The 23,081-nt window shown below is 37.3% G+C and overlaps 1 long non-coding RNA gene across 2 annotated transcripts; it reads left to right on the forward strand.

The window, feature by feature from the left end:
- The first annotated feature begins 751 nt into the window (after nucleotides 1-751).
- LOC124621847 lies at nucleotides 752-13,728 on the forward strand. 2 transcript variants are annotated; one of them, XR_006980576.1, is made up of 5 exons: nucleotides 752-919; nucleotides 1,095-1,777; nucleotides 2,265-3,120; nucleotides 12,910-13,204; nucleotides 13,275-13,580. It is a non-coding gene; the product is annotated as an uncharacterized LOC124621847 (long non-coding RNA). The 2 variants fall into 2 exon arrangements; XR_006980575.1 differs by lacking the exon at nucleotides 752-919 and having other exon boundaries at nucleotides 933-1,777; nucleotides 13,275-13,728.
- Nucleotides 13,729-23,081: the final 9,353 nt, after the last annotated feature.

Consider the following 23,081-nt stretch of genomic DNA (forward strand, 5'->3'; position numbering starts at 1 on the left):
GGAATCCCAGTACCATATCCGTTGTTTCTGCAGTTCGCTCCAACCTCCAGTTCCGTTCGTGGTGGTTCTTCTGTCTTCAGCTATGGCTGTCCTCAGCCTATTGAAAAGTATGAAAGTCACACGACACGAAAGCAGCGCATTTGCTGCATGAAATACGAACCTGCCAAGACGCTTAAGTGATAGCTTCATACTTTCTGCGATATGATTAGCGCACTCGCACCTCATTTGTGTTTATATGGACATACCTATACAGTAGACATTCAAGATGATAAAATGTCTAGGTTTCTTAGATTACAAAACACAAACTGTTTCGAAACAGCGTATGGAAACATTACATTGTACTGTTTCATTTGTTTCGAAACAGTTAGGTGCTTCAGTTTGCCCATCTCTAGTACAGATTCATTTAAAATGGGGACAAGACTTTACTGAGATATATCCTCACTGCCGTGCTCTACAGATAAATGTTAATAATAAATAATACCTGCGGAATTTTTATTTTTTTACCTTGCTGATACTTCAGTGATAGTGACTAGAGTTTTATACTATAATTGTTCTTCATTCCCTAATATTATATCAATAGTTAATTTTCAAATATTTCCTTTTCACCATTTCCATGAAAACCCACCCAAGTTTCTCTAATTGTGACGTCACATAGTGTACACGTGACGTCATGACATTGACTCATTTTTCTACGCACTTACGTAGGTATCTTGCAGCAGTATTCATCCGCGTTTCCTGCGACGTTCCTAAATCCTTACCAACTCAAAAAGTTAGAAAAATAGGGAACGCCTCAGGTTTCAGAAATTTGCCACGCACACTAAAATAGCGTTAGATAAAAAATTAAAGAAGTCTACGGCCTATTTGCTGCACAATAAAGAAATTTTATACGGCCTATTTTTGTTCCAGAAGGCGGTAGAATGTGAGCATAGAACACGTCACCAGATGGCGAAATTTCTAGCAATTATTGATTCGACTTAATTTTTGTTAGAAATGCACTAATTAACTTGGGATGGTTTAAATATTGCATACATTGGTTATGAGTTATTCTATTTGATTATGTTCCTATTTTGATAATCTCTTTTAAATCTTTTCAGATACGACTATGTTCAAGCTTCGCGGAGGAATACACAGTACGACTGCGCGAGGGGAACTTATATAAATATTCGGTAATCATGGGCGCTGGTTGAGATATAAGATTTGAGAAGTAGATGGTAGTGGGTCCGGAGCGATAGCGTGGTGTTTTTTGTGTCAGTGCGGAAGGTAAGCGTACTACGTTACAAGAAAGTTATTCTTTTCGGTGTTCGTATCAATGCTAATATAATGTATCACAAAATAATGGTAGTGCCCCGCGCTTACGCAGGTTTGTCTTGGTGGTGTGATAGTTTTGGACATATAAATGGGAAAACTGAGTAAAAGGTTAATGTCTATTAGCCTTGGAAGTTCTGATGTAAGTTATATTTAGAAAGTACTTCTTTGGATATGCTGCTGATAGAATTTTTGTACCGAATAGTGTGAGTGCCAATGTATTGAAGCTGTGATCATGTAAATTATCAGATTTGCGACGCATACAAATATACAGTCAAATCTGGTCTCTGAGGTTAGGTGCTTGCAAAGTAGTTGCCTCTAGTAACTAAAAGTTGAAAAATTTCACCTTGATCCCACCAGCAAGGGAATGATAGTGGTCAGTGACGTTGACTAGTGACGCTGTTCTGTAGCGCCATGTGGTGTTTTCTGTAACTTACTGAAAAGAAGAGTTTTGTGTTCGGGGTAAGTGAAGGTACGTTATTAGCTGTTAAAACGTTGGTTGCTTTTAGCGTTATGGAGATCTATGTTATTTTTTAAGTTTAAATGCTCAATAGTCGATATCTTAAAAATAATAAGACTTCGGTTGAAGAAAAGTCTGTTTTCCTAAGTGATCTGAGTTTACAGAAATCCACTTGTTTTCATTGTCGCCAGCGTACTTACAGGCTATAGTTCTATGTCGACCCTGGTCCTTTCTTAAGTGAAGTAACATCTTTGTGAGTGTGAGACGTTTTAGTCAAAAGCAATGGCGCTATGATTTCCGTCAGGCATTCATCGAAACAGTGGTGTGCTTGTAAGTTTAACGAACAGTAAGAGATCCTGAAGGTTGGGAATTCCAAATGGTCAAAAGAATTTCTACTGAAAAGTAATTAGTCATTTGGCACTCGCAGCTAATCGTAGTCTGCAGTTGGCAGTTTCAACTGTGTTGAGCACAAAGTAATGAATTTCTTCTTTCTTTTCAGTTGCTGGGCTGATGAAGAGAACTGGATGCAAGGAAAGTGTGTTAGGAGGATTGGGTTTGTTGAGAATTTGTAACGGTTTTGTTCCTTAAAGATATTTACTTGTATGAATAAAGTTTCAAATAAAGACTACAGTTTGTAGCAAATAATGGTTTTGTGGATATTAAAGTGCCTTATCCTTGACCTGTTGTAAGTAAAACTTCTTGTAGAGAGAGATGGTTGAAACATATTACTGACATTAATGATCTGTCACTCTAGATTCCAGCAGTCCTGATGGAATTTTAATTTTAAAAGAAAGGTAAATGGAAGTCTCAAACATTTGAATTGTGGTTGTCAACATTAATGGCCTCCAGTTTGAAAGTGTCAAGAACACATCATTAAGTAGATAGACTTAAATACTACCTTCAGCATGTATTTCAGGTACTCTGTGCTTGTATTTTGAGCTGAGAATTTTCTCCACAGATCATTCCTGCCTCTTGGAAGATGCTAACCTGCTCACTGTAAAGATTATCAGTATAGTTTCATAATTTCTTGGATCCACACTCTAATGGAATTAAAATTGAATGCTTGGTTTATACAGATTATAGTCAAACATTGAAATTTCAGGTTGTGTTGGAAACAGTATCAAGCAAGTGTAGTTGATAGCTGCAGTTCAGATCTGAAGTTAATTTCAAAGCTGCTGAAGACTGTGGACTGCCCCCACATAATTCAAGAATTGCCATAAATTATCTTCCTGCAACAGCATTCTTATAAATAAGACTGGTTTTTTGAGAACTCTACATAAAGTGTATAATGGGTTTCACTGGTATAAAGAATTCATATTCTGTGGAGCACAATATAAATCACATTACTGACAAGGGTAAGTGCCTATTTCTCATCAACATTCTAAATTGCAGATACTCAAACAATGCTTGTTGACATATGCAGTGGCCGATGGGAACAACTGTAAAGGAATTTTCACTTTATTAGCTCCTATCAAGCCACTGTACTGAGTGAAAACTTGGATTGTGTGAATAGTACTGGTGTTAGGGCCACTTCCCCCCTCTCCCCTGTACTCCGCAGAAAAGTGGATTGGTTTGTGGCTGCAGGCTAGTCCAGTGTTTTAAGCCTTATTTGAATGTACTTACGTTGTTTTAAAGGCTTCAGCATATATTTGGATGTGCATGTGTTAATTTTATAGTGCCAGTCTAAGCTTAAAACTGCAAAGTTATGGGAGTTAGACTCCACTCATCAGATAAGAATTTTGGTCAGTAGGTTAAAAAATCAGATGGCCAATGTGTGTATCTTTGTTGAAAGATCCCAGCTGTAATTGTTACATATAGTAACTTTGCTCAAGTTCATAAATTGTACTACCGTTGCATGTTGCTGTGGAGGCAAGACAAATCAAATTTTATGGACTGCTGATACAGATAAGTTTGCTCGCCCTGTTGCAATCTTCCTTGCTTTTTGTTTCCAGAACTTAGGCTATGGTGTTAATGTATCCTATGGCAAAAAAAAAGGATAGTGGTCATTGGCCAGTGCCTCTGGATATGGGTTTATAGGTTTGCAGAGTGGTTTCAGTTTAAATTTCGATATTTTTATCTACTTCTTAATGATTGTGTGGATTATTGCAAAAGTAGCAGATCCAATAAGTGTCACTTCTAGTTTTCACGCAATGTGTAAGACCAACATGAGACACCTTGTAAGTACTTGTTTTCAGATGTAGATGCTTTACTTCTAGCCTTTTTCTAACTTGAGATTATTTTGGCTATATTGTATATTGGACTATAGAATAATAAAGTGGGTAAATATTCAGCCTATTAGTCCCACATCAAAGGACTTGCGAATCTTGTCAGGTAAAGTGTCTTCTTGGAAGCTATAACAGAGGAATGATGTTGCACTAGTAACATTCTATCGTGTTGAAAATTAATGGAATGTAAAATTTAAGCATTGCAGTGTAAATACATTTAAGTTCACAGCATATGAAATTCACTCAATTTCATATATTTTGTTTTCTTAAATGATAATTTGCAAATTTAGAACTAGATCTTCAGAGACAAAATAACAGCCATACTGGTTGCAGCTATGTTAATCATAAGGTAAGTTTTGTCTTGTTTTCATAGATCTCATATGCAGGCTGTGCTAAAGAAATAGATTATCCAGCTTGAATTTACCACTCAAATTCACAGGGTGCTGGTTTTTACAGAATAGTTACTTCTAACATGAATGAAACTAGTGAGTTGTATTGACACTATTTGTATAAATATGGCTGGGTGTTTATTTCAATAAATGCATCAACAAACCAAACTTCCATAGCAACAAAGAGTTAAGTAATTGACACTATCTTATTCCACTAGGGTCTGTACTTACAGCCCAAACAAATGAAACTGAACACTTCACATTAGTTTTGCACATTAGTTATTTGCTTACTGCTGCTGTTTTTGGGAAAGCACTTCACTTTTTGAAGTGAAGCATCACCTTCTGAGCAGTTGGAAGTGAATTCATAGTTACAAAAAGTCTGATATTTAATTTCCTTTCTTCAGTTAAGTTTGTAAGACCTGCAGCAGTCATTTCAATGCAGAAGGTTTCAAACAAGCCATCAGAAGAGTTCACACCTAATTTGTCGTTAGATACCAACTTGTGTTGTGTGTCGGTTTAGTTTAGAAACTATTGACTGTGTGCTATGCTGAGTCTCTTCAAAATGCTAAATTAGTCAGGAAAAAATTATGTAAATTTTCAGGTAAGTTGTGTAAACTTGTGTGTAGGACAGTAACTGGGAAAGTTACCATAAATTCCATCAGTACAAACAGATGAGTTTTAAAACTGCAACTTGCTTGTCCATTGAATGTGATTCTCGTGGTAGGAATAAATTTGTTAAAGTGTGAAAGAGCAGTAAAGAAATCTTTGCTTTCTTGAATGTCTTTAAGGGTTGCAGACTGTAAATATTTTCAGTGACACACTGATATTTTTAATAGTTAAATCTAAACATGTGATACTTGGTGCATATTACAGAATATTTATAGCAGTCTTCATTGTGAATTAAGCTTTAGCTGTAGGACGTTGGATTATAATTTTATTCTCACTTCTCACTTATGAGACTGCTGTGAATATGTATATGTAAGTACATCCTGCTGTGCCACTTCCCAGCTACAGTGAATGTGTGTGTCACTTGGTTTCTTCCTACAGTGCTTTCATTGTCCTTCTGTATCCTGAGTTACCAACCTTTCACTGCTGCAGATAAATTCCATATCTTGGTGAATAAAGTTGAGAGTATTTATCATGTGACATCTGCCTCTTTGTGTGCTAAAGTTTGCTGGAGTCATTTCAATATTTGAATTTCTTAAATGTGATTATAGTCCTGATTCACAGGGACAGAAATGGGCATGTTGCACCAAACAGCCCTTTGGGTACAAAAATCGATAATCTAAAAGTATTAAATTCTTCTGCTCTAAATTTTAAATGAAATTTAAATGTCTCTGGATCACATTTACTCCAATGTGACAAGTAAAATCAGCCGTACTTACCTCTGAGATTTTGAGAAATGTTTTAACTTCATCTGTTGCTGTGCAGTAACTGCAGCATGTAATTAACAGAAATTGCCCCTTAGCAAGTGAATGTATAAACTGTAAAGTATGCAGGAATAAGTGGTTTCAAACAAATAGTTGTCTTAAAATAGATATTTCACAGTGGCCAGAAGGCAGTCTCAGCTTTTTCAGTGTTTAGTGAACAGTACAGCCACAAAGCCAAGCTTTCTACAGAATGCTGAAAGCCTGTCTATAGTAGCAAAAGGGCTGAAGTGTAATTTTGTGCAGTGTATTATGCTGAGACAAGGGGATGCCATTTCACCTATTTTAACCTTGTCCTAGAGAAGATTGATAGAAAATTTTCTAAAACCTGTCCACAAGGGATCCAGCTACAGAATGCGAACATTACTAGACTTGCCTATGGAGATGATGCAGCACTAAGTAGTTCCAAAAGAGAGTTAATCAGAATGATGCAAAATTACTACAAAATTGCTGAGAAAACATTACATGTTAATGAAGAAAAGATAGAATACCTGCCCATAAGTAAGAAAACCAGAAAAGATGCACCTCTGACTGTAGATGGATTCAATTTCAAGACTGTTGACCACTTAAAGTACCTAGGAAGTAGTTTTAGTAATAACATAACAGAACAGATATAGATGCCCATTTATCAACAGCAAACAAGACACTTTAGTGTCATCAAAATTGAAAGAAAAAGATCACTTCGCAGTAACTTCAAAATCCGCTTATATCAATCGACCATTATACCTGTGTTATATGGATGTGAAACTTTAATATTTAGAAAGAAAGATGAAGAAAAACTGTTAATATTCAAAAGAAAGGTACTAAGGAAAATTTTTGGACCTGTATACGACGAAAATAACATGGAATGGAGAATAAGAAGAAATGAAGAATTAAGAGGGCTGTATAAACACTGTAACATTGTGGAAGTGCTCGAGAGGAGAAGGTTGAATTGGGCAGGCCATATAGCAAAAATGACAGAATAGACTACCTAGAATGGCATTCAGCAGAACAGTTTAAGGAATGAGAAGAATAGGGAGACCCAGAATCAGATAGCGGGATAACATTCGGGAGGACACAATGAGGATAAACAGCAGCAGCAACTGGACAAACAGCGCATTGGACAGGCAGAAGTGGAAGAGGCTCATAGAGCAGGCTTATGGTTGATAAGGCCCTTGCCACATGTAAAGTACACTAGTTTATACAATCAATTTACCACACTGTGCTAATAGTTAAGAACTGTTTTGAAACTGACTAAGCAGTATAAAAATTGGGTACTGTATCAAACAGTTACTCACTGCTAGACAAAAATAATTAAAACTGAAGAATAATGCTTAGATTCCTTTGTTAATATTAATTGTAGATTCAGTGAGAAAGTATCAAAACAGAGATACATGCACACACAATTGTGGCAAGTTTTGGGTGAGATTTAAATATTCACAAATAGAATGGTCTGAGACAGAACATGTAAATTAGTGTTAATATATATAAAAATTTAATGGATAAGTTGAAACTGGTAATACTTCCTGATACAAGGCTGAGAAATGAAATTGGAAAAATTGCCATGCACTGTCTTTCATCTAGGGCAATTTGCTTACTCTGTGTAATAAAATATTTATGGAGAAAAATAAGTGGCTCATTGACAGGCAGGAGCTAAAGGTATGTGACAACTCCTTTAATGAGAGTTAGTTACCTAGACAATGCCTGTGAATACAAATGTGGATGGGAAAAAATTGTGAAGTGACCTACAGCAGCAAGAAAAGGAATGTGATGATCTGTTCACATGCATGGTGTTTGAAGTGTATTCATTTTCAGTGGACTGCATCAGCAATAGATTTTTCCACATGAGTTATTGTAACATTGCCAGAGTTTTAGGCACTTAATCTGTGCAATGCATTTTGACAAGGTTGCTCCTGTATTATTGCAAAAGTGTAATTTTAGAATTGGAAGCCCAGGCTGCCAACAAATCTTCAGTACATACTCCAGCCAACTATTTCCCAACAAAATAAACAGATCTTGACAATTTTACACTGATCATTAAACAATAAATACAACAGGAATTGACATAAGGGTCATTCCATGCCGAGTGGGCTTAGTTCCCACATGATGATCACAGAATTTGATGAAATTTTGTAGGAGCATTTGCACATGTTCCCGATAAACGTTGGTGCAAATATAATACTTGCAGAGAGAGAGAGAGAGAGAGAGAGAGAGAGAGAGAGAGAGAGTTGTTTGGCCCCTGTAGTGCAGCTGTCTCCAGTGCACCCACAACTTTCTGCAACTTTGAGACAATATCTCCAGCAATATTGTAATTGAAAAGACCAGTATAAAGCACCTAAAAACTATATTTGGTTTTGCCATGCGAGCATATGTGTCTGTAAAAAGAAACAAGGTGAAGTTTCATTGAAAATGGGCACATATTCAAATGGTACTCATGTTAAGCCTGTCATCTTTTATAGTCTACAGTTGTTTAGCACTCTCTGGTGAAGGCAATAATAGGGCTTCGTGACTAGGAAGTTAGTGTGAATAACATGAAAAACTTACGGGATGTCTTTTGTCACTACTCACTGTGACCTTTTTTCCCCTTCTCTGCTATAACCACAAAACTGAACTGGTTATAAATGTCACAGTTTAACTGTGGATTACCAGGGGAGTGAAGATTGTGGTAGTAAAAATGTATAAATGGCCTTCAGGTTTTTAACCATTGTCATAGGGTGTAAACTTTGAAGGTTGTAGCAGTCTTCCTGACTGTTTTGGAAATGATTCATGTGTAGAATTATTAGTATGTGTGTGATGGCAATTGATATGCTACTTTAATTCTGGTTTAAGGTGCAGTGTACTTTGTGTTAGCATAGTTTGTGGTTTGTGTGGAACATCAGTGTACATGTGAAAAATGGTATAATTGTGTTGGTATCGTTCATGGTAGCGTAACCACAGCTGGTTTCTTTTAATGTGAGAAAACCAGCATCCCCACGCCACAGGGGCCATGCCCGATAGCTGTGCAACAGTAGCTGTGGGTGGGTTTCTTTACCCCCAAGCCTGATGATGCATTTCTAGTGTGTCAGACCAAAGCTAGAAAAGGGCTCTTTTAGGAATGTAAGCGTGTGTTTACTTCAGGCCACTTGAATTTTATACAGGTTTCATCAATTTGCTATAGTGTGTCATGAGTATAATTACACTGCTGGACAGATGCCACTGATGGGATTGTTTGTGAAGTAATTTTCAAGAGTCAGAACTGAGAAAATTGCACTTCTAAGTGTAATTGACTCAAATTATTAAAACCACAATAAAAGTTGGAACTTCTTTTTATTGAATTCCTTATTCCACTTCAGTTTTTGTAAAACGAAATTTTATGGAGCTGAATATTTGTCAGCCGTCAAAAAAGATTTGAGTACTAGTGCAATATAAGCTCATTTTTAATGCACCTCCACCTTTTCCGTTTTTTTCCCATGCTTGCGTTTTTAAACCAAATCTAGTTTTTAAATGGTTTAAAATATAGTCTTTGTAATGAGGCTGGTATAAAAGAGTTTGCAGCAGAGTAGTTGTTTCATTCCTTTCAAGCCTCTTGTGTGCACTGTTGACAACTGCGCTATGGGAGTCGAACAAAAGACAATATCTCTGGAAGTATTGAATTGTTGAAAGTAAAAGTTGATAAATGTTTACTATGAACATGTATGAATGTTCACACAAAATGTCAGCAAAATCCTCGATAGTAATGAGAACTTTTTCTGATATTAAACCCCTTGGTGTAGAATGACAAATAAAAGTAATTTGCAAATATAAGTTGATATTTGTGCAATCTTCCAGTAATAGTAATTAAATGAATGATTATTTAGTAATCATGAAAGCATTCCAGAGGTGATAGATAAGCTCCAGTGGAAGACTCTGAAGAGAGACGCTCAGTACGGGCTTTTGTTGTAACTTTGAGAACATACCTTCATCGAGGAGTCAAGCAATGTATTGCTCCCTTCTACGTATATCTCGTGAAGAGACCATGAGGATAAAATAAGAGAGATTAGAGCCCACACAGAGGCATACCGACAATCTTTATTTCCATGAACAATACGAGACTGGGAAAGAAGGGAGAACCGATACAGGTACTCAAGGTACCCTCCACCACACACCGTCAGGTGGCTTGCAGAGTATGGATGTAGATGTAGAATGTTGTAGCTCAATGAAGCATCCAATTTAAAAATTTTCTTCAATTTTTTGGGGTTGGAATACTGCACAATACATCTATAGGAGGAACTTGCTAAGTGACAAATGTATTCAGTGTAAATTCATTCGTATAACTGCGTTTTGCAAACTGTGTGTTGCTTAATTGCAATACAAACACACGTAATAGGAGCTACTGTCGATTGTAAATATTTGCATGTAATTTCACAGAAGTTAAGAGGAACAGAACTTCCTGAAAAGGAGATCTGTAAGTACAGATATATCATTCATTGTTAAAATACCTATATATAGGTTTGTTTCAACACACTTACTTTGCACAAACTTACTTGTACTCCATAGCAATGTACAGAGACACTTTCATCACCTGGAAAATTCTTTTGTTTGCTGGCACACGCCAACCTGCCACCGATCCAATCCATGTTCAGTGCCACACAAGTCATGATCGCTGTTTGCCATTAGGCTGGTGTCACATGGCATCTGGTATGAGGCTCTTCTGAGGCCTTGTGGCAGTCAACGTGGTGATTCTGGACATATGCAAACAAACGTCTGTGCTGTTGCTGGCGGCTAATTATGGGAGATGCCTCTTTCCCAGTGGGCTGTACCGTTTCATTAAGAGTGCTCAAATTGTGTGCTACGGACGTTAGACACTGCTTTAGAGGGTGAAAGGATTGCAAATACGTCTTTGCTGACAGGTAAACGATTACATAACTTTTTTTCCCAGGAATAATTATTTCAGGTAGCTAATTCCTTCCAAAATTTTTGAGTTGGATGAATTGAGAATTATAAAGTCTGTATGCCAGTGATGTATATTCCTTCTTTAGGATTTTTCATAATGCATGACAGTGTGTTGGAGCAAAAACATCAGATTTGCCTGTTGTGGGTCATAGGTGTTCTCATGGATTATTTACATTTTACATTGTAATAATATAATGAAAAGTATAGTTGCTACTCACCATATAGCAGAGATCCTGAATGGCAGTAAGGTACACCTTTTCTTGTGCCTTTGTGTGACTCTGGATCTCTGCTATATGGTAAGTAGCAGCTATTCTTTTCATTATATTGTTACATTATACATTCATTTATAAAGGATTGGAGGTAAACTGTGTGTAGAAATTAAACCTGTTGAGCCAATAGAATTGTTTCACAACATACAAGCAACCTAGAGCTACAATGGAAAAGTGTGTATGCGTAAGGTAACTTGAACAAAGACACTTTTCAGTAGTTGACTGAAAGGCACATGCCTTGCAAGCTAACATTTGTACATTACTCGTAACTCATTTAAAACTAAAAGAGTGCCCATGTGGAACCTTAAAAACAATTACTAACAGCATCTTCAAGTATTATCTTTAGCAACATACACAGATGTACCTGCAGGACATAAAAGAATTGGAAATCAGTCTGTAAAAATGTTAGCAAGAATGTACACAATGGGGGAAAACCATGATGAAATTTGAATTGTGGTTTATTTGTCTCATAATGTATACACTCAAAATCATTTTATTCCGGTTCAGGAGATGTCATTGTAGTAAAATTTCACCATAAACAAAGAACAATTTATATTGACAAACAGCATCGTAATCATAATTCAGTTTTGTTTTATATACATACAACAAAGTCTCAAAACTTACTTATCCCATGCTGAAATAATCCTTTCATCCTATATTAATTCTTCTGTTGAATAGTAGTGTTTCTCCTAAAGAGTCTGCTGTAGTCTCATTTTTAAAATTCTTGGCCTAATATTAAATAAGTTTTTGTCCATTAACTTGTTATATATTGTCATCCCCATACACTGTGAAGTCCATGCATATGATTTCAACTGGTGTGTGGGTAGCTTAAAATTACTTATATTTGTTGTTATATATGTATGGTTAAATGATTCTCCTAAAAATAATTTTTGTCTGCTGTGTAAGAAGGTTATATACTCAGTCTATATGGTGGGACCAGATGGGATTTGTAGATTTCAAAATAATGGTTAACAAGACTGTTTGCTGTGCAAGTATCGGACAGTTTTTACCTGGAAGAGGAATTACCTTTATTTGCTGTTGCTGTTGTCACCACCCGGCTCGTTGGGGAAAGGTGTACCTGTGAATAAATGAAGAAATACAAAAGTCACAATGCTAAAGGCATTCCAACAGCAAACCACCTAGGGACAGACGGGAAGTACTTCTGGTGAGTGACTGAGGCACATGTGAAGAAAGAGTATGGGTACTGGAAAGCAGAGAAAGAAATCTTTGTTCAATTGGAGTTTTGTGTGAGGTGTGAGGAAGATATACATGACGAACTTCATGGGCCGAGCTGCCTACCACTTCATCCTTGGAGCGAATGACTTTGGTTAAGTACTGTGTAATTGCATTGGCTGATTTTGTTTCAGAGAATGTTTTCTCTTATGGAGATATTTCCCCTTATGGAGACGTTGGTACTCTCAGCGTTTTGAAGGAGTCTTGTTGATAAATTAGTCTTTAATTTTGACTGTGCTAGCAATAAGGCAGGTACTAGTTGTGGAGGTCAGATTTATTAATATGCTGGTTGACTTGTTTTGGAGTTTTAGACACAAAGGCTCAGTTTAAAGGTGTGATGTGATCTAGTAATATGTTGTAAATTGTGCTTCCTGTAGGAATATAAGTGAGCCAGATAATAAGGCTCAGTGAGTTTTGCGTCCAGGAATGTCAGTGTGGTGTTAGCAAAAATAATCAGCTTCTGCATTGGTTGTTGGCGATAGCATCTCTATTACTGTTGGGATGGGGTTTAATTTAGTAGCATTGATTGGTAGAATAAGGTCTATGACCCTTGATTGTGTATTGTTCGTGTAGGCTATCTGTATAAAATGATATTGATTATTTGTGTTCTATTTCTAATATGAGCACCTACTGTTAGAAAATATATATTTGGAAATTAACGTTTGTTGTGGAAGGAGCTACATGTCTGATGGAGTGTGTCTTTATCATTAGCTGCGAAGAAGACGATGGAAATGGTAGCAAGCCAACAAATATGAAGAAATGCTTGCAAAGAGAACGTGGAGCTCTACTGTCGGAATATGATAAAAATGTGTGAAGTCGGTCCATGATGGAAGACATACTTGTGACTATGTGAAGAACTATGGAAGTAACACTGTACTAAAGGCGTTGAGAGAGCAAAGCAGCTAGACAAAAGATGGAAGTAACTGAGTGACATGTTGTTGATGTGCAAGTGAAGAAAGACTATGAATACCGGTTACCTCCAGGTGCATGACAAGTCCCATAACAGGTACAGGTTAGCTCCTGATGCATGGAGAGTCCCATAACAGGGACACTGTTGTTATTTTTTTCTTTTGCAGGATTATATGTGCTAGTCGATCTCCATAACCTCTTCGAGAAAAAGGGAGATAATAGTAGAGACGTCAAAGTATAGGAAGAAGGTGTAAAGTAATAGTTTCATGGCTCATCAGTGAAGAGTATTTAATGGAAAGAACATAGCCTAAATCACATACAAGACAATTGGGAAGTAGCAGTGGGTCTGCACTGAGTGACAAATTGCCTTAACTTGTTGCTAACCGAAGATTTGTAGTGGCATGATATTTTCTGTGAGCTTTCATTTGGAATGTATATGATGAAAGCTGATGTACAACAGTGGAGGTTAGTGAGCATGTACATAATGATGGAGCTAACTAATCTTGTGTCCTGAGACATTATTTTTCTCAATGCCTTACTTGCCTAATGAGTGTTGCATGTTTATTGTAGATATTTTCCAGCATATGTCGATGAACACAGAAGAATGTACACTAGGATGGAAAAAAGGGACAATGTGCCGTGTTGCACTGCACAAAATGCTTGAAACTGAAATTTTGGAGTAAAGCATAACTGTTCAGAGACTACCATCATAGTATTATGGAGTTGCATAGAAGATTTGGTTGCTTCTCAAGACACGGGCAATTGTGACCTGTATTTTGGCATCAGTTCAGGTTGGGATGTATGGCTTGTAAATCTGTGTCCAGATTACTTGTAGAATAATGGAAAATCAGGATGCAGTGTAACAATACGAGAGACGGAAAATTGCTACTCACCATATAGCGGAGATACTGAGCTGCAATGGCCGAAAGCTATGATTGTGTGCATCTTTTTATTGTGCCTATCACGGCTCAGCATCGCGTATTGTTACTTGTACAATACATAGACTAGTGCACGAGCTAAGTGAATTGTGAAGATGAAACTTTATTTGTTAGTAGGTATAGTTAATGATTGAGCTTTCGATATAGCTGAGTTCGGTTGTCGTGACTTTTTCTCTTGTGCATAACATGTTGAGCATTTGATGTGTTGCCGTATGTACCATGGGCGAGTGTATTTTGTGTTGTTGTGTCTGAGTTTGTTCTGTTCATAAATTTTGAGTACATGGTGAGTGAAGAGGTCCTTTATGACAGGTACTTAGCTTAAATAAGGATGACTAATAGATACAGATGTTGTGTAGTTAGAATCGAGATGGGGAATAGTTGTCATACGGGGGAACAGTGTCGTTACCGGTATCTGCATTTGTGGGAAAGTGACACTGGGACAGTACAAAGTGTGTTATGAAAGCATTGCTTGTGATAATTGTTTGTATGTAACATGTCATTGGTGACGCATTTCTTCAAATGAAACAACAAGTTTACTGTTACCAGTCACCGTTTTATTATTTCCACGACGCGTTTCGAACGTTTAAACCTCTATCATCGGGTGGATTTACATTAGTTAGTATTACATATGTGTGTATGTTGTGTTACGACAATTTGGAGGAACTTGTGGCACTGCCTCCAGTGGTCACAGGTTCCTTTTTCTGTCGTAACACTTCACATGTATACTGCCACATTTGTAAACACATTGACGCATTTCTTGCTTTGACAGGATGAAGCAGGCTAGAGAATGTTTACCGTTTTCACCTATAACTGCTAAGGATGTGAGCCATTCCATGCTGCGAAGCCATGGGATATGACAGAGAGGTTTATTAAGAGTTTCTGAAACTCGTTAGAGGCAGTGTTGCATTATTACTTGGGCTGGTACCTTTTACTGTTACTTGTGTATTGTTAAGGGAAAGCAGTGTGCTAGATGTAACGTATATTCAAGGCAGACATGCAAATGCGAAAAGTTTGTGCATATCAATGTGAGATTTAAAGCACAACGTGGAATGTTACTGAGGTAAGGAATGGTGATTGGACGCCTTAGTTTTGTAGTAAATTTAATTAGGCTGGAATGAGATGTCGATGGCAGTTTTATTATGTGTGCTGTATTTAATATTACCTAAAACTTGCAAAGTGCGTGATTTGATATGACACCTTAAGAGAAACAGGTTCTGGTCTTTAGTTATGTGCATATTTCTAATGTTGAAATGTTAATTGTATTTGGATTGGCAAATTTGTTGAATTATGTAATGTCAGTCAGTTGAAGTGTTGTTTTAATATAAAAGTCAACTGCAGCATTACAAGTGTTGCACAGTGCTACTGAGTAATGTCAAAAGTTTATAGTGATACCCCAAATGATTATGCTTTTATCAATAAATTTTGTGTTGTTAATGTACTTAACCATAACATTGTGCATGACGGCCAGTATGTGCAACTGTTGATAAATTGTTTACTCCTTCCAGTAATAATGCTATATACGAGTAGTGCAGAAAGCAAGTATCAACAGCCTATTACGAAATAAGCTTGGGAGGATCAAATAAATATGGAATTATTGCTGCGGAAAAGAGATGTGCCAATAAGTTAGTGAGGGCCAAGTGTTGTATGCATGTGGATCTGGAAAATATCTCACCAGACAATGCTTTTTGGAGTGAGAATTAAATGACTGGAATGTGGAGAAAGAAATATTTGTTGAACCAGAGTGTCCAACCGGAGTTTTGTGTGAGATGCAAGGAAGGTAGAAATGACGAAGATCATGGCCCGAGCTGCCTACCAGTTCACCGTGCGAGCGAATGACTTTTGTTAAGTACTGTGTAATTGTATTGGCTGATTTTGTTTGAGACAATGTTTTCTCTCATAGAGATATTTTCGCTTATGGAAATGTTGCTATCAGCATTTTGAAATAATCTTGTTTCTAAATTTGTCTTTAATTTTGACTGTGCTAAAAATGAAGCAGGTACTAGTTGTGTATGTCAGATATATTAAAATGGTGGTTGACTTGTTTTGAAGTTTTAGACACGAAGGCTGAGCTTAAAGATGTGTGTGATGTAATAATCTAATGATATGATGGGAATTGTGCTTCCTGTGGGAATATAGGTAGGCCAGATAATAAGGCTCAGTTAGTTTTAAGTTCCTAATTTCAGTGTGGCGTTGCAAAACTAATTGTTTTCTGCATTGGTTTTTGGGGTTTGCATCTGTATTACTGTTGCGATGGAGTTTAATTTTTGAACCTTGATTGTGCATCTGTTGTGTATGCTATGTGTTTAAAATGATACTGGTTATATGTTTGCTACTGCTAATATGGGCACCTACAGTTAGCAAATATATTTTTGTAAATGAATCTCTGTTGTGGGATCTGATAGCGTGTCTGTAATCATTACCTGTGAGGAAGACCTTGCAAATGGTAGTTAGCCAGCAACTACGAAAAAACGCTAAACGTTTGCAAAGAGAATGTGGACCTCTATTGTTGGAATTTGATGAGAACATATAAAGTCAGTCCCTGATGGAAGACATTCTTTTGACCAAGAGAAGAACTACAGAAGTGACACTGTGCTACAGGCTTTAAAGGGCAAAGCAGCTGGACAAAAAATGGAAGTAACTGAGCGACGTGTTGTTGAGGTGCAAGTGAAGAAAGACTATGAATACAGGTTACCTCCAGACGCATGGCAAGTCCCCTATCAGATACAGGTTAGCTCCTGATGTATGGAGTCCCCTAAGAGGGACACTGTTGTTATTTTTTTCTTTTGCAGGATTATATGTGCTGATCTTCTGTTAGTTGTTAACAACCTCTTCCAGAAAAGGACAGATAATAGTAGAGAATTCAAAGTATTGGAGGAAGGTTGTAAAGTAATAGCGTCATGGCTCCTCAGTGCAGAGTATTTAACAGGAAACATAGGCTAATGACTGTTGAGGACATACATAATGTACAATACAATTGGAAAATAGCAGTGTGTCTGCTCTGATGGACAATGTGCCTCAACTTTCTTCTAAACCGAAGAATTGTAGAATCATGACATTTTCCATGAGCCTACATTTGGAATGTGTATGGTGAATGCTGATGGACAACAGTGGAGGTTAGTGAGTATTTACATTATGATTGTAGATATTATCAGCATATGTCGATGAACGCAGAAGAAGGTACACAGGGATGGAAAAAATGAAAATGTGCCGTCTTGTACCAGACACTATGCTTGAATGTGAAATTTTGGAGAGAAAGCGTAGCTGTGGATATTGTTCAGAGACAACCATTATAGTGTTATGGAGTTGCATAGAAGATTTGGTTGCTTCTCAAGACACAGGCCATTGTGTTGGGATGTATGGTTTGTGAGTATGTGTCCACATTACTTGTAGAATAGATAGACAAGTGTAGGAGCTAAGTGAGTTGTGAAGATGAACTTTATTTGTTAGTAGGTATAGTTAATGATTGAGCTTTCGATATAGCTGAGTTCGGTTGTCATGACTTTTTCTCTTGTGCATATCATGTTGAGTATTTGATGTATTTCTGTATGTACCATGGGCGAGTGTATTTTGTGTTGTTGTGTCTGAGTTTCTTCCGATCATAAATTTTGAGTACGTGGTGAGTGAAGAGGTCCTTTATGACAGGTACTTAGCTTAAATAAGGATGACTAATAGATACATATGTTGTGTAGTCAGAATCGATATGGGGAATAGTTGTCATACTGGGGAACAGTGTAGTTACCGGTATCTGCATTCGTGTGAAAGTGACACTGGGATAGTACAAAGTGTGTTATGAAAGCATTGCTTGTGATAATTGTTTGTATGTAACTTGTCATTGGTGGCGCATTTCTTGCTTTGACAGGATGAAGCAGGCTAGAGAATGTTTACCGTTTTCACTGATAACTGCTACGGATGTGAGCCACTCCATGCTGCGAAGCCATGGGATATGAGAGAGAGGTTTACTAAGAGTTTCTGAAACTTGTTGAGAGGCAGTGTTGCATTATTACTTGGGCTGGTACCATTTACTGTTACTTGTGTATTGTTGAGGAAAAGCAGTGTGCTAGAAGTAACGTATATTCAAGGCAGACATGCAAATGCGAAAAGCTTGTGCGCATCAATGTGAGATTTAAAGCACAACGTGGAATGTTACTGAGGTAAGGAATCGTGATTGGGCACCTTAGTTTTGTAGTAAATTTAATTTGGCCGGAAGAGACGTCGATTGCAACTTTATTATGTGTGATGTATTTAATATTACCTAAAACTTGCAAAGTGCGTGATTTGATATGACACCTTGAGAGAAACAGGTTCTGGTCTTTAGTTATGTGCATATTTCTAATGTTGAAATGTTAATTGTATTTGGATTGGCAAATTTGTTGAATTATGTAATGCCAGTCAGTTGAAGTGTTGTTTTAATATAAAAGTCAACTGCAGCATTACAAGTGTTGCACAGTGCTACTGAGTAATGTGAAAAGTTTTGGAGTGATACCCCAAATGATTATGCTTTTATCAATAAATTTTGTGTTGTTAATGTACTTAACCATAACATTGTGCATGACGGCCAGTATGTGCAACTGTTGATAAATTGTTTACTCCTTCCAGTAATAATGCTATATACGAGTAGTGCAGAAAGCAAGTATCAACAGCCTATTACGAAGTAAACTTGGGAGGATCAAATAAATATGGAATTATTGCTGCGGAAAAGAGATGTGTCAATAAGTTAGTGAGGGCCAAGTGTTGTATGCATGTGGATCTGGAAAATATCTCACCAGACAATGCTTTTTGGAGTGAGAATTAAATGACTGGAATGTGGAGAAAGAAATATTTGTTGAACCAGAGTGTCCAACTGGAGTTTTGTGTGAGATGCAAGGAAGGTAGAAATGACGAAGATCATGGCCCGAGCTGCCTACCAGTTCACCGTGCGAGCGAATGACTTTTGTTAAGTACTGTGTAATTGTATTGGCTGATTTTGTTTGAGACAATGTTTTCTCTCATAGAGATATTTTCGCTTATGGAAATGTTGCTATCAGCATTTTGAAATAATCTTGTTTCTAAATTTGTCTTTAATTTTGACTGTGCTAAAAATGAAGCAGGTACTAGTTGTGTATGTCAGATATATTAAAATGGTGGTTGACTTGTTTTGAAGTTTTAGACACGAAGGCTGAGCTTAAAGATGTGTGTGATGTAATAATCTAATGATATGATGGGAATTGTGCTTCCTGTGGGAATATAGGTAGGCCAGATAATAAGGCTCAGTTAGTTTTAAGTTCCTAATTTCAGTGTGGCGTTGCAAAACTAATTGTTTTCTGTATTGGTTTTTGGGGTTTGCATCTGTATTACTGTTGCGATGGAGTTTAATTTTTGAACCTTGATTGTGCATCTGTTGTGTATGCTATGTGTTTAAAATGATACTGGTTATATGTTTGCTACTGCTAATATGGGCACCTACAGTTAGCAAATATATTTTTGTAAATGAATCTCTGTTGTGGGATCTGATAGCGTGTCTGTAATCATTACCTGTGAGGAAGACCTTGCAAATGGTAGTTAGCCAGCAACTACGAAAAAACGCTAAACGTTTGCAAAGAGAATGTGGACCTCTATTGTTGGAATTTGATGAGAACATATAAAGTCAGTCCCTGATGGAAGACATTCTTTTGACCAAGAGAAGAACTACAGAAGTGACACTGTGCTACAGGCTTTAAAGGGCAAAGCAGCTGGACAAAAAATGGAAGTAACTGAGCGACGTGTTGTTGAGGTGCAAGTGAAGAAAGACTATGAATACAGGTTACCTCCAGACGCATGGCAAGTCCCCTATCAGATACAGGTTAGCTCCTGATGTATGGAGTCCCCTAAGAGGGACACTGTTGTTATTTTTTTCTTTTGCAGGATTATATGTGCTGATCTTCTGTTAGTTGTTAACAACCTCTTCCAGAAAAGGACAGATAATAGTAGAGAATTCAAAGTATTGGAGGAAGGTTGTAAAGTAATAGCGTCATGGCTCCTCAGTGCAGAGTATTTAACAGGAAACATAGGCTAATGACTGTTGAGGACATACATAATGTACAATACAATTGGAAAATAGCAGTGTGTCTGCTCTGATGGACAATGTGCCTCAACTTTCTTCTAAACCGAAGAATTGTAGAATCATGACATTTTCCATGAGCCTACATTTGGAATGTGTATGGTGAATGCTGATGGACAACAGTGGAGGTTAGTGAGTATTTACATTATGATTGTAGATATTATCAGCATATGTCGATGAACGCAGAAGAAGGTACACAGGGATGGAAAAAATGAAAATGTGCCGTCTTGTACCAGACACTATGCTTGAATGTGAAATTTTGGAGAGAAAGCGTAGCTGTGGATATTGTTCAGAGACAACCATTATAGTGTTATGGAGTTGCATAGAAGATTTGGTTGCTTCTCAAGACACAGGCCATTGTGTTGGGATGTATGGTTTGTGAGTATGTGTCCAGATTACTTGTAGAATAGATAGACAAGTGTAGGAGCTAAGTGAGTTGTGAAGATGAACTTTATTTGTTAGTAGGTATAGTTAATGATTGAGCTTTCGATATAGCTGAGTTCGGTTGTCATGACTTTTTCTCTTGTGCATATCATGTTGAGTATTTGATGTATTTCTGTATGTACCATGGGCGAGTGTATTTTGTGTTGTTGTGTCTGAGTTTGTTCCGTTCATAAATTTTGAGTACATGGTGAGTGAAGAGGTCCTTTATGACAGGTACTTAGCTTGTGTAGTCATAATCGATATGGGGAATAGTTGTCATACTGGGGAACAGTGTAGTTACCGGTATCTGCATTCGTGTGAAAGTGACACTGGGATAGTACAAAGTGTGTTATGAAAGCATTGCTAGTGATAATTGTTTGTATGTAACGTGTCATTGGTGACGCATTTCTTGCTTTGACAGGATGAAGCAGGCTAGAGAATGTTTACCGTTTTCACTGATAACTGCTACGGATGTGAGCCACTCCATGCTGCGAAGCCATGGGATATGACAGAGAGGTTTACTAAGAGTTTCTGAAACTCGTTGAGAGGCAGTGTTGCATTATTACTTGGGCAGGTACCATTTACTGTTACTTGTGTATTGTTGAGGAAAAGCAGTGTGCTAGAAGTAACGTATATTCAAGGCAGACATGCAAATGCGAAAAGCTTGTGCGCATCAATGTGAGATTTAAAGCACAACGTGGAATGTTACTGAGGTAAGGAATGGTGATTGGGCACCTTAGTTTTGTAGTAAATTTAATTTGGCCGGAAGAGACGTCGATTGCAACTTTATTATGTGTGATGTATTTAATATTACCTAAAACTTGCAAAGTGCGTGATTTGATATGACACCTTGAGAGAAACAGGTTCTGGTCTTTAGTTATGTGCATATTTCTAATGTTGAAATGTTAATTGTATTTGGATTGGCAAATTTGTTGAATTATGTAATGCCAGTCAGTTGAAGTGTTGTTTTAATATAAAAGTCAACTGCAGCATTACAAGTGTTGCACAGTGCTACTGAGTAATGTGAAAAGTTTTGGAGTGACACCCCAAATGATTATGCTTTTATCAATAAATTTTGTGTTGTTAATGTACTTAACCATAACATTGTGCATGACGGCTAGTATGTGCAACTGTTGATAAATTGTTTACTCCTTCCAGTAATAATGCTATATACGAGTAGTGCAGAAAGCAAGTATCAACAGACTATTACGAAATAAACTTGGGAGGATCAAACCAATATGGAATTATTGCTGCGGAAAAGAGATGTGCCAATATGTTAGTGAGGGCCAAGTGTTGTATGCATGTGGATCTGGAAAATATCTCACCAGACAATGCTTTTTGGAGTGAGAATTAAATGACTGGAATGTGGAGAAAGAAATATTTGTTGAACCAGAGTGTCCAACCGGAGTTTTGTGTGAGATGCAAGGAAGGTAGAAATGACGAAGATCATGGCCCGAGCTGCCTACCAGGTTCACCGTGCGAGCGAATGACTTTTGTTAAGTACTGTGTAATTGTATTGGCTGATTTTGTTTGAGACAATGTTTTCTCTCATAGAGATATTTTCGCTTATGGAAATGTTGCTGTCAGCATCTTGAAATAATCTTGTTTCTAAATTTGTCTTTAATTTTGACTGTGCTAACAATGAAGCAGGTACTAGTTGTGTATGTCAGATATATTAAAATGGTGGTTGACTTGTTTTAAAGTTTTAGACACGAAGGCTGAGCTTAAAGATGTGTGTGATGTAATAATCTAATGATATGATGAGAATTGTGCTTCCTGTGGGAATGTAGGTAGGCCAGATAATAAGGCTCAGTTAGTTTTAAGTTCCGAATTTCAGTGTGGCGTTGGAAAAATAATCGTTTTCTGCATTGGTTGTTGGGGTTTGCATCTGTATTACTGTTGCGATGGAGTTTAATTTTTGAACCTTGATTGTGCGTCTGTTGTGTATGCTATGTGTTTAAAATGATACTGGTTATTTGTTTGCTACTGCTAATATGGGCACCTACAGTTAGCAAATATATTTTTGTAAATGAATCTCTGTTGTGGGATCTGATAGCGTGGCATTTATCATTAGCTGTGAGGAAGACCTTGCAAATGGTAGTTAGCCAGCAACTACGAAAAAACGCTAAACGTTTGCAAAGAGAATGTGGACCTCTATTGTTGGAATTTGATGAGAACATATAAAGTCAGTCCCTGATGGAAGACATTCTTTTGACCAAGAGAAGAACTACAGAAGTGACACTGTGCTACAGGCTTTAAAGGGCAAAGCAGCTGGACAAAAAATGGAAGTAACTGAGCGACGTGTTGTTGAGGTGCAAGTGAAGAAAGTCTATGAATACAGGTTACCTCCAGACGCATGGCAAGTCCCCTATCAGATACAGGTTAGCTCCTGATGTATGGAGTCCCCTAAGAGGGACACTGTTGTTATTTTTTTCTTTTGCAGGATTATATGTGCTGATCTTCTGTTAGTTGTTAACAACCTCTTCCAGAAAAGGACAGATAATAGTAGAGAATTCAAAGTATTGGAGGAAGGTTGT

This window comes from Schistocerca americana, chromosome 7 (assembly GCF_021461395.2).
Source record: "Schistocerca americana isolate TAMUIC-IGC-003095 chromosome 7, iqSchAmer2.1, whole genome shotgun sequence".
In the NCBI taxonomy this organism is placed as follows: Eukaryota; Metazoa; Arthropoda; class Insecta; order Orthoptera; family Acrididae; genus Schistocerca; species Schistocerca americana.